Below are 11,839 nucleotides of genomic sequence, written 5' to 3'. Positions count from 1 at the left end.
TTTAAACCCATTCAAGTAGCACCCCCCTTCTTGTAGTAATGCTACTGCGTTTGTTAGATTCTATAAATTTTAAATATTGGAGCAAGTTTTGAGCATGTATTTTTTCGTACGCTCTTAAGACACATTTTGGGTGTCATTCACACCGAAGGATTAATTCTATATCTTAAAATGTTGGGGATGTTTTTCAAGCAAGGCCGCAGCCAGCGGGGGGAAATTTTCGAACCTTCACAAAAATAAAGTGCGAAAAATTTCGTTTTTCGGCTTCAATTCGGAAAAATTCGAGTTGTGTTCGAACTCCCCCTCCCCCCTCCAATATTACCAAAGATCGTTCAAACTTTCGTTTTCAGGGCTTCAATTCTGGAAAAAATTACGGGAGAGCGTCGCCGAAAATTACCGAAAAGTGGCCCCAAATCTCTCCTCCCACAAACAGTACCGAAAATCCTCTAAAACCTGCCTTTTCAAAAGCTAACTTCAAAAAATTTTCGGCGGAATGTTTCTTCGCCCCCCCCCCCCCTTCTCTACCATTAACGATTGTTTGAAATTTAGTTTTTAGGGCTTAAATTTTGAAAATTTTCAGGAGAGGAGCTTCTGAAAATTCTTCCACATAACATCATTGAAAGTCAACCCAAATTACGTTTTTAGAGCTTCAATGGGTCAAGATTGCCGGTCCCCTAAACGTTACCCAAGATATTATCACAATTGTGTTTTTAAGATTTCAATTTCAAAAAATTCCCAGGGATTGGCCCCAATCTTTCTTCCCTCAAACATTACCCAAAACTGGGTTTTTGCAACTGCAATTTCAAAAAATTTCGGGGTATATCTGTTTTGATAATGTCACTGAATATCTTAAACTAAGTCTTTTCCTTCCCCCAAACTGGTTTCCAAGCTCAGCATGTATTTTGTTAGTTGCATGTTAAGTATTGCTTCTAACTAAATGAAACACTAGATAGTAATAAGAAATTGTTTTTACATTACGGATACAAAAGTGAAAACTCAGAACAGGCTCTGGGCCCAGCAAATTAGGTGCTAGTCAATTTATCAGCCTGTATAATCCGGATAAATATCAACAGCTCTGTATTTGTAACTTGAAACTTACATTTAAAAAAAAAAATACAAAAGATTCAAACATTTTGAAACATTGTAAATCAACAGAAACAAAATAAATGCCTTAAGCAGCAATAGTTCGATACATACCAACAGTTACATCTGAGTGATCTCATACATCACTCCAAATAGTTTAATCAATCCATGGGGAGAGAGTTAGGTTTCCACTGAACTCGTAAACCTCGTTAAAACAGAGCCAGCAATAAACTTATACTTGAATAAAAATGTTTAGAAAAATTTTATAGTGCAATACAAATTTAAACACCCATTATGAAATTTTTATATATTTTTCTGTAATTTTTGGGGTCCTTAAAGCCAGTGCTTCTCATGCTTACGCTTAAACGAGGCCCTGAATGTATTAAGATTAAGTATCAGATGCGAACATCCTATTCTACTCATTGATAGTTTAATTCTGTAAGAATGTTTTCTCTAAATGATAAAAGTAAAGCCATTAAAACAAAAAATAGGAAACATGTTGCATTCATGCGCTACAAGATTATAAAAACTTTTCTAATGGCTAATAGGGAGCTTCCAACGGTAAGCAGCCACTATTATTTTAGGAAGTTTGTTTCTTTGTTTTCTTTTTTTTTCTTCAAAAAGAATTTTTTGGAGCAATTTATATATTTACAAATTTATTATGAATAAAAAAGTTTTATACATTTTTTTTTTTTTTTTGCATCTATACATTTTTTTCTTCTTATTCGGATTTGCAAGTCTAGTATCCTTTTTCGATTTTTCTAGAAGGATGCAAGTTCCAATCAGCAGCACCAGCTAGCACTTTACTGACTTGATGGCTAATGGAATTAGTCTCTGCTTGTTAGTACTTAATTTTTACACTAACTAAAGAAAAAAAAATAATTAGTCACTTAAGATATAATTACACATTAATTTACACAGTGAAATAGGCTAAATAAATGCATAGTAAGAATTATATATTACACATAACAAAAGATACAAATTATGTATAACAAAATTTATTAATATGACTTAAGTAGTGGGGCAGCAAAGAGAGTTTTGAGTAGAGACGTACCGAGTACTCGGTAACTACTCGGTACTCGGCCAATTTGCCGAGTACTCGGTACTCGGCCAAATTCTGATCAGATACTCGGCCAATACCGAGTAGTTGCAAAAAATTGAATATTGTCCAAGACAGATACTAAAATTTATAAAAAAAAAGCAAGCATTATATTCTGCAATCATTTACAATTAAAATTTATAAGTCAAATTTAAATTTTGAGAATAATGAAGTTTGTAATGCTTCAATGGAATAAATCTTTATTTTAATGTCCCCAAAGTTAATAAAACTTATTTATTAAAAATTACGCAAAAAATGTAAGTATAGAAAATATGGAATTTTTATATTAAAAATGGATTTTTGCTACAAACAAAAATTAGTTATAAAAAATGTAAAAATACCTTTGCTTAAAAAATAAAACAACCTTAAAAGTACAATGCAGGAACTCTGCAGACACCTGTTTTGGCATTACAAGGAATTCCTTTTTCAATGCACAAAATGGGGGCTCGTAGATTTAAAGGCATCCGACAAAAGTCGTATTTTTTTGTTGAATGTCTTTACATTCTTTAGCTCACATGTTATGCACTGAAAAAGACGTTCCTTGTAACGGGGGGGGGGGGGGGGCAGAAACACGTGTCTGCAGTGTTTCTGCACATTTGTTTTATCTGCTTTTAAAAATTATTTATGTTTGGCGGACTAGAACTATAATTGATGGATATACAGTGAAACCCCTCCTAAGGGACACCCCTCTTATGCAGACAATTTTTAATTCCCCTGTTCCAATGCAAATAACATTATTAAACCCCTGTCCTGTGGACACCTCTCTATTGCGGACAAAAAAATTGTCCTGTTAGTGTCCACATTAGAGGGATTTTACTGTAATTTGTTTTAATTCCAACTTTTTTAATCATACCTTTTATTTATTTATTTTTAACTTAAAAAATTATTCTTTTGTAAAATTTTTGACACAAACAAAATTGTATATATATAATGCGTAATTGAATTTCAGCACGAATTTAGTTTTAAAAACTATTATATGGACAAGGAGGTTTATACTACTATTCCAATAAGTTCAAAATTAATCACATGTGTGTCGGTGGTTCTTCTTAAAACATAATTGGTACTTGGAACTCGGCCGAGTAGTGAAAGGCCGAGTACTCGGTAACTCGGTACTCGGCCGAGTAATAAAAGGCTGAGTACTCGGTACTCGACCAAAGTGCTACTCGGTACGTCTCTAGTTTTGAGTCCCCAGAGCCCTTCGTTATAACATATATTACCAATTCTAATATAGTAGTCAAAAACATGACAAAACTTAGGTCCTTCGGCCTTCCCACCCAGGTAAAATCCCTGGCTGAGAAATTCTCAAGAGATGATTTAAGATCATAAAATTGTTTCATCGATGATTAAGGCCTAACTGAACGTTTTCCAAATCAAGCCCTTCTTCAATAACATTTTTAACGATGGTAGATCAAATATGAACCAGAATTGAAAAAAAAAAAAATGTCTCAACCAAAAGCAATTTTTATAAGCCATCCTTTTTCATCATATCATTGTTCCATTGATAAATAACAGATTGCCAAGTTTTTGATGCTGCCTTCGGCAGTATCAAAAACTTGGCATAACCAAAACCTAAAATAACAGGGCTGCCACTAAGTTATGGTCTAAAAATAGTGGTCTAAGTAGAATTTTAAATAAAAAAGTCTGCAAAACAGTTGCCAAACAAGGAAAATAGTAACTGGTTAAATGAAGGAACCAATTATGTGAGTGATGGTCTAGTAGATGGATTATTTTCCTAGGTAAAGGATACTGCCTGCAGGGCCAGATTTAAGGGAGGGCAGGCGGGGCTACTGCCCCGGGACCTCCACAAGAAAAGGGCCCCCACAATAAAATTTTTACAAAATATCCTAACTTTCAAGGGTTGAAAATATCGGATATATACATATATATCAAAATATTCGGATATATATATCAAAGTATCTAATATTTTCGAAAATATGATGATCTTTTGGAACCCTGATTAGGGGCTTCCACTCCTTCATTACCCCAGGGCCTCCACATTTCCAAATCCGGCCCTGACTGCCTGAATAGATTTTGAAAACTTTTGCAACTGAAGTTCTTTTAAAGACTTACAGCCAATGAGAGCCCCTTTTAAAACTTAAATGAAAAATATGACTCCGACAAAAGTCAAAGTTTTTTATAAACCTTTTATTGGTGAGTAAGAGTATATTATACATTTTGTCAACAGGTCATTATATATATTTTGGTATGCAATAAATCTACTTCATAATACATACTTTTTTTTTTTTTTCAAAAATTTGTATGGGCTTTCACATTTTTCAAAAAAAGTTCTAAATCTTTTTTTGAATGATCCTAATTTCCTCAATCAGTAAATAGGCATATATTATTAATTTTCAATTAGGATAACATGGTGGGTCACAATTAATGAAGATATGTTTCACTAGAACTTTCAGTTCAGAGACTTTCGTAAATATGCAATCTATTTTTGCGGAATTTCTCTTCATTCATAAGCTCACATGTGTTTTCTATTGAAAAAGAGATTCCTTGTGACTTTGAAAACATGCTCAAGCAAGTTTTATTGCTATTTTGGCCATCAAATAGTTCATTACAGTGTATAAACTAGGGATGCACTGATAAGCAAATTGGCCAATTAACCATTAGCTGATTAATTATAATCATAATGGCTTTTACTGCTCTCTCAGTTGAAAAAAAAAATACCTGCATTAAAAACAAAAACATATTACACAATAACATTTTTGCTCAATTAAAGGGTGTAATTTTTAAAGCAAATTGTAAAATGTTGTAGTTATGTGTATAAAAAGAGAGTACAATAACTGAAAAACTTTTTTTTTTTTTGCTTGAATAGGAGTATTCTGTCAAAAGTTTGAGAGGAAGCGAGGGGAACTGAGTCAGGCTGCATATAACCACCTACTATGGTTCTTAAACAATAAAAAAAAAATATTTACTTATGTATAATAAATTCACCCATAGTTTCTTGTTCTAGGCATACTTAATATATAATTTTATTCAAAAAATAATTTTCCTGCCCATTAAAATCGGCAGTATGACTAATTACCAACGAATTGGTGCATTCCTAGAATAAACTCTTGTCAGTAAAAAGTTTGGGGAATTTTTAGCTACTTACTAGTACACAACTTTCAGAAAAGGTAAGTTACAAAATTATAAGGTACCAATTTCAGGAATTTTGCTATACTTACGAATGCATCACTTTTAACTGCATCAAACCATTAATGCTTGACAGACACAAAACAAATTCATGTTCTGCAGCATTAATATCGCCAATTGCAGCTGCAACTTGGGAGCTTTCTTGGACATCACATTCATCTCCACCTTTTCCTGTAGCAACTTCGCTTCTCTTTTCAGCTTTTTGCCGTCTTTTTAAGCTTGGCCAAAAGATTCAAAATCTCTTGCAGAACTATAAACTAATTAAAAGGAAAATAAATTCCTTTTAAAAAGGCATCAAGTTATAATAAAAATACAGTCGGATCCCGATTTATGCGAGGGATGCGTTCCAAGACCCCTCGTACAAGTCGAAGTTTCGCGTTGTGGAACAACGCATGTTTAGAAATTTTTTGTCAGCATACCTAATTACTTCAGACAAGTGTTAACGCCCCTTAAATTGTCTAAAAACATTTCTTAACTATATATTACCGTATCTGTTATAAAGAAATGATTTTTTTTCCGCATTTTAGCGTTAAATAACTAAGCATTAAAGAGTTACAATTTAACATAAATTACTACTACAAAGCACAAAATCAATGAACAATAAGAGACATGAATTAAAACAGTACGGTACTTACATTAAGTACCGTACAAACCATACTGCATCTTTGTAAACCATCTTTTGTCGGATGTCTTTTCATCCATAAGCTCATTATTTTTTGCATTGAAAAAGGCATTCCCTGTAACGCCGAAAAACGTGTCTGCTGCAATTTGCAAACTGGTGCTTCTTCTAATGTTGTTTTGTCTTACCATACTGCATTATATTAGCACTGAACAGTAGATATCGTAAACGTAATTATAATTTTTAAAAGGATGAAGATGATGGTTTATGAAAGTGTGGAAGCACCCCTCTTTCTGGCCTCTTTAAGTCACAATGAAAGAGCAGTTTCTATTCTTATGATTGTATTTTGCTCAGACATTACTCTGCGAGTTTCAGTATCAAAACTAAGTTCTGAACTTTTACGGATTTCCTTTTCTTGAATTTTAATTGCACGTATCAAAGATACACTCATACCTGATTGCTGTACTACTTTGAATCCACTTATTAATTGTTCAAGCATATTGAGAATCTTGACATTTTCTTTAATGGTCAGAAGCTTTCTCATTTTCTTTCCATTTTCGCCAACTTTAGATGAAAAAGTGCGTTGGGGAGCCATTCTATCTTATCAACGTTCATATGTAGAATGAAAAAAAACCCATTAAGAATCGGAGCGGTTATTTGCAGGCCTGGATTTACTTACAAGCTAAGCAAGCTATAGCTTAGGGCCCCCAACTGCCGGAAATTTGTATGATTCGTTTCAAAAATAAAGTACTTGAAAAATAAATTTTATTTTCTAGTACTTGAAAACTTTGAAAAGTTGGAAAAGTGTAGCTACAAACAACAAATGGGAGGGAGTATGGAGAAGGAATGCCAATATATGTCAAATTCAGCTCCTTGCTTTATCTTGCACAAAAAATGTAAAAACCATGGTTCTTATGTTTCTGAAACATATTAAATATTTTTGTGACTCACATGTTTCATATCTTGCTATTTATATAACTCCGAATGCAGAATTTTGGAAATTCTTTTGGTGTTGCTTGCTTTTATCTTACTTCTGCATATTGTCAATCTGTTTAGCCCAAAAATAAAATTACACTCTACTTCTATTCCTCTTTGTTTTTCTGTCCCACTTGCAATTGAAGAGAAGTTGTTGTAATGATAAATCTATAGTTTTTTTTTCTTTTACATTTAAAATAGCTGTTTCTTACAAAGTTAGAACAGGAGTTTAAAAATTTAGGATCAAGTGCTAAAATATCAGACAGAAAAGTACAAATGAAGTGAGTTAAAGAATTTTAATTGTTTTAGAGTACTTGAAAATAATTAGTAAGTCTTTGAAAATCCGAAGCAAAGTTGGGCTCCAATTTCATTTCTTATCAAGTGCATACATTAGGAATTGTTCAAATAGGCAGTATGTTACTGTCTTGTTACCTATTTTCTAAATCTGTACACCATATGTTTTAAAGCATTTTTTACAATTGATCATTTTATATTTAACTCGTTGTATTTGTTGGTGGGTTGGAATGATAATTAAAAAACTAACTGTATCGAAAGCCAATGTATTGTCTTTTCTCTTCCCACACTCTTTTTCTCGTCTGTCAACTTCTGTCATTGATTCGTCAAATCAAAAACAATTTCTACTGTACATTATCTTAATTTGCGTATTATCTTCATTAAAGTATATAACTTTAAAAAAGTTTTGTTTGCCTATTTCTGTCCTGATATTTTTGTAGTTCCAACTACATCTTATAAGGCTTCAAAATGCAGAACTTAATATCTATTTTTCAAACTTTCCTCCAGGGGAGAAACACCCGCACCCCCTACAATTGGGGATATTCTATACTCAACTTAAAGAGGAGTCCTGGGTCTCCAGCTCTTGAAATCATTCCCCCTCTTAAGGCCAATCCCAAAAGGACACCAGGGAAAAGCAATCAAAAAAGCAAAAGTATTGCTGTATGTAGCAGATGAAAGAGACAAACATAGTAAAGGAGAAAAAAATTAAAAAATTGTATCTTACACCACTGAGAGAAACATTGTCCAAACTACAAACAGGTGGCCCCATACCTGAAACAGCTAAGGGCCCCGCTAAGTCTAAATCCGGCCCAGGTTATTTGTATAAACTAAAGCAAAGCATTGCTTAGGTTTAGACTAATACAGTGTGTGAACTTCTGATTTCAGTGATGTTAAAGGGATGAAAGTCCATTCACAAAACCAATATTTAGTGTCAACGAAGCCTACGCAGCTCCTTTCAAAAAAATTTCATGTTGCAGGCAAGCAATTTGCGTCAGCAATAAAAAAATTCATTACTTTGGAAAAAACTCGCCTTATAGTCATTTTGCGAAAGTCGGATGGCGTTGTTGCGGGATCCGACTGTATATATGTGTTGCAATCAGGGTTGGGTTTTGGACTGTTCAAAACTGGTTTAGGACAGGACAAGTGGTTTTTATTGTCCAAAACTGTTTAAAACTGTCTGAAAGTGTCTTACTGCCCAAAAGTATGCTAAAACTAAAGTGTAATCTAATCAATTTGTATTTACTGCAATATTCGTGATGCATAAATATAAATATTAATTAGTTTTAATTAATGAGTATTTGATAATATTTTTTTTCAAAATGTTCACTTACGAAATATTTCACTTAAAAAAAATTTGCAAATAACGCTTTACATAAAAACTTTTTTATGTAACAGTTAGTAGAGTAATGAAAGGAAATTCACAACAGTATCAAGATAACTAATTTCAGTTCCATTAAAACTCGAAAGAATGTTACTAAATATGTGAAGTAAAGTGTACAAAGAAAAATCTGATTTTTTAAAATAGTTTTTGCACTTAAGTTTTATATGAAGTTTTAATGAAAATTCTTTTTTCAATCATACATTAACGAACAAGACATTGATCATTAAATATATGCACTTGAGTGGCCCTTAGCTATAGGACATTTTTCAGAAGTTAAAATTGCATTGATACCCACCCTCTTATTTTGTTCCAATGGACAAAAGAACAGCCTGTGAAAAATTTCCCTTCAATTGGACAATTTCTAGGGGCACCTCAAATGCCTTGTTTTTGATACTTTCTCACAAAATACAGTTTCACTAAAAATGCAGTTTTGGACAGAATGGTAAAAACCATGGTATTTACCGTAGTGTCAAAAACCTCGCCAACCTTGGTGACAATGTTATTAAAGTAAGTAGTAGATTTTAACTTTCAGCTCAAAAGTCAGGACTTAGCAAAAAGGTCAATTGGACCAGAATTGAATTAGAAAAAAAAAAGCTGTTTTCAATGTTAAGGCAATAAAAATTACACTTTACACCTTTCTTGAGTGTGAGACCTCTTTACAAGTATTCACAGCAGTAGATTCCTCTAGTAGAGATATCTGAATGTCGCAGGAAATTACAAGAACCAGTTTTATTTTTCTACAATTAAAGTAAAGAGTGAATATTTAATTTAAATACAATTATAGATATAAATATGTTAGTAAGGAAATAAATCTGGCATACACTTACACTGACAGAATTTATTCTTAAATGGTTTCATGGTAGCACATAGTTTAAATTATCTCCTTCAGACATAAGCAAAGAATGAAAGCTTAATATTTTGTACAATGAACTTGAATAATTGTTTTGATTAGTACAAAGTAAAAAAGAGTAATGTTTTTTTTTTCTATTTGAGGGTGGGCTTAGGGGGGATGTATCACATGTGATATAGTAAGAACTAGACACTACAATCAGGAGTGTTTTATTTCTGAATAAGATTTGACTAGTTTGTTTAGTTATAGTGCTAACGACACAATATATGCACAGCATAAATACTAGATGAAAATAAGCTTTATTTTTATGTTGTGGTAACATTACATGATTCTTTTTACTTTCATGAAATGGCTTAGAACAACTTCTTTTTGCAATGAGACAAGTCAAGGAAAAAAAAAACTTGCAGTCTCTACAATGGGTACAGTGGCGGATTGGTTGAAAAAATCGGCCCTGGCATTAGGAGATGTCGCGGCCCCATAGTTCTTATAGATATATTAAATTTTACTTAACGATTGGGCTATCACTCAAATATGAGGAAATTATACTTAACAACTAAATATATTTAAACAAAATTTAACAAATAGGAACACTTCTACGCTTTAATGGTGAACAAACTGATACAGTATTAGATAAACACCTTATTTTGGGGGGAAATGTCATTGTAATTGTCCATTTATTTATTTTTATAGATCCCGGAACTTGATTGAATATTTCCGTAATGATAACACTGCTTGGCTAGGATGTCCTTTTCTGCAGTCATAATAAGTAACTTAATTACCCTGTTTTATGAAACTGATCTAGCAATGTTCATGGGTGAAGGACTAGGGCCGTCTTAGAACGTGATGTGTCGACACAAACATACATTACTGGGCCTTGTCATAAACCTTGCCTTTTTTATACTGCCATACCCTGACAACACCCAGACTCAATGCGAGGTCAAAAACCTGGTGGGAGGTGTCGGGTACGAGTTTGGTAGCCCCTTATTAACACACTTTTATTAGCTTCACCTGTATGTATGTATGTATGTATCTTTAACGGAATCTTACAGCTCAAATTTTGCCCACTTCCTGCAATCGGATTCTTTTGAAATTTGGCATGCGACCTCAGACCCGATGACAATGCCATATTCTATAATAAAATTAATTAATTAACTCTTTTAATTGTTAGTTTCCTCCAATTTTAATCAATATTTTGGCATAAATCCAACAATGTGAAAAAGGAAAAATTTTAAAAAATACATTAAAAAATGCTTGCAAAAAGTATTTCAAAATATCTACAAAAACCTTTAAATTTTCTGCATCAGACAAAATTTGTTCCAATGTTCCAAGGTAATTAGAACATGAAATATAATCGTTTTTAACTAATTTCATGCCAAAATTTAGGTGAGCCTTCAATTGGAAATTCATTGCTGATCAGACCATTGCTGAACAAACTTTTATTCAAATGCATCTCAAATTTTCAAAGTAATATAAATATGATTTCCGCAAACATACATCGATGAATCACAGTAGCTTCCCATCGGGGTGTCCTTGTCTTAACTTTAAGATATTACCTCGCACTCGTTTTATAAATAATTTCGTCACCTGATAATTCTCCAACCTAAGAGTAAAAAACAGAAAAATAAAATAATAGTTTAACAAACTAAAAAAACATGCTTTTGTAGCAAAATGAACTAAAAAGTGAAAAATAATCTTCGGATGATAGTAGTTGACCAATCACTTAATTTTAATGTAATACAAAAAAGCGTGGGGGGCTTCTTATCAGTTGTCTTTAATTTCTTCCATTTGTTGTCCAAGCAAAAATGTAAATAGACAGCACCCCACGCTTTTTTTGTATTACATTAAAATTAAGCGATTGGTCAACTACTATCATCCAAAGATTATTTTTTACTTTTTAGTTCATTTTTCTACAAAAGCGTGTTTTTTTTTAGTTTTTTAAACTATTATTTTATTATTATTTTTTTCAAACGCATAAGATAAAGTGGACTTAAAGAGCTTTCTGGCTTCTGGGAGTCATTAAAGTATTTGCAATATGAACTTAATGGAAAGATTAACATTGAGTCTGAAATGGGAGGACCGGGGGTCCTCTCCCCCGGAAACTTTTTTTTAAATTGTAGTCTTAAAAACCCAATTTTAGACAATATTTGGAAATGTCAGGGAGCGTAGGTTCGGGGTTTCTCCGGCTGCAATATTTCGGAAGTCGAAATCCAAAAAAAAAAAAAAATAATAATAAAAATAATTTTAAATTATCTTCGAGTATATGGTATAAAGAGCGGTTCCGGGGGCTCTTCTCTGAAGTTTTTTTTTTTAAATATTAGCTCTGAAAACGCAGTTTTAGAAGATCTTTTGTGATTTTAAGTCGAGATAGATCCCAAGGACATTCATCAGAAAATTTTC

General features: G+C 32.7%; 1 long non-coding RNA gene across 1 annotated transcript; it reads right to left on the bottom strand.

The window, feature by feature from the left end:
* Positions 1–1,799: 1,799 nt before the first annotated feature.
* LOC129232979 (uncharacterized) lies at positions 1,800–9,291 on the bottom strand. Its single transcript, XR_008581416.1, has 3 exons — positions 9,225–9,291; positions 5,356–5,580; positions 1,800–1,944 (listed from the first exon to the last, which is right to left on the bottom strand). It is a non-coding gene; the product is annotated as an uncharacterized LOC129232979 (long non-coding RNA).
* Positions 9,292–11,839: the final 2,548 nt, after the last annotated feature.

Source organism: Uloborus diversus, unplaced genomic scaffold (genome assembly GCF_026930045.1).
Source record: "Uloborus diversus isolate 005 unplaced genomic scaffold, Udiv.v.3.1 scaffold_1435, whole genome shotgun sequence".
Lineage (NCBI taxonomy): Eukaryota > Metazoa > Arthropoda > Arachnida > Araneae > Uloboridae > Uloborus > Uloborus diversus.
Note: the sequence above shows the minus strand (reverse complement) of the source record. Positions and strands in the feature narration are given on the sequence as shown.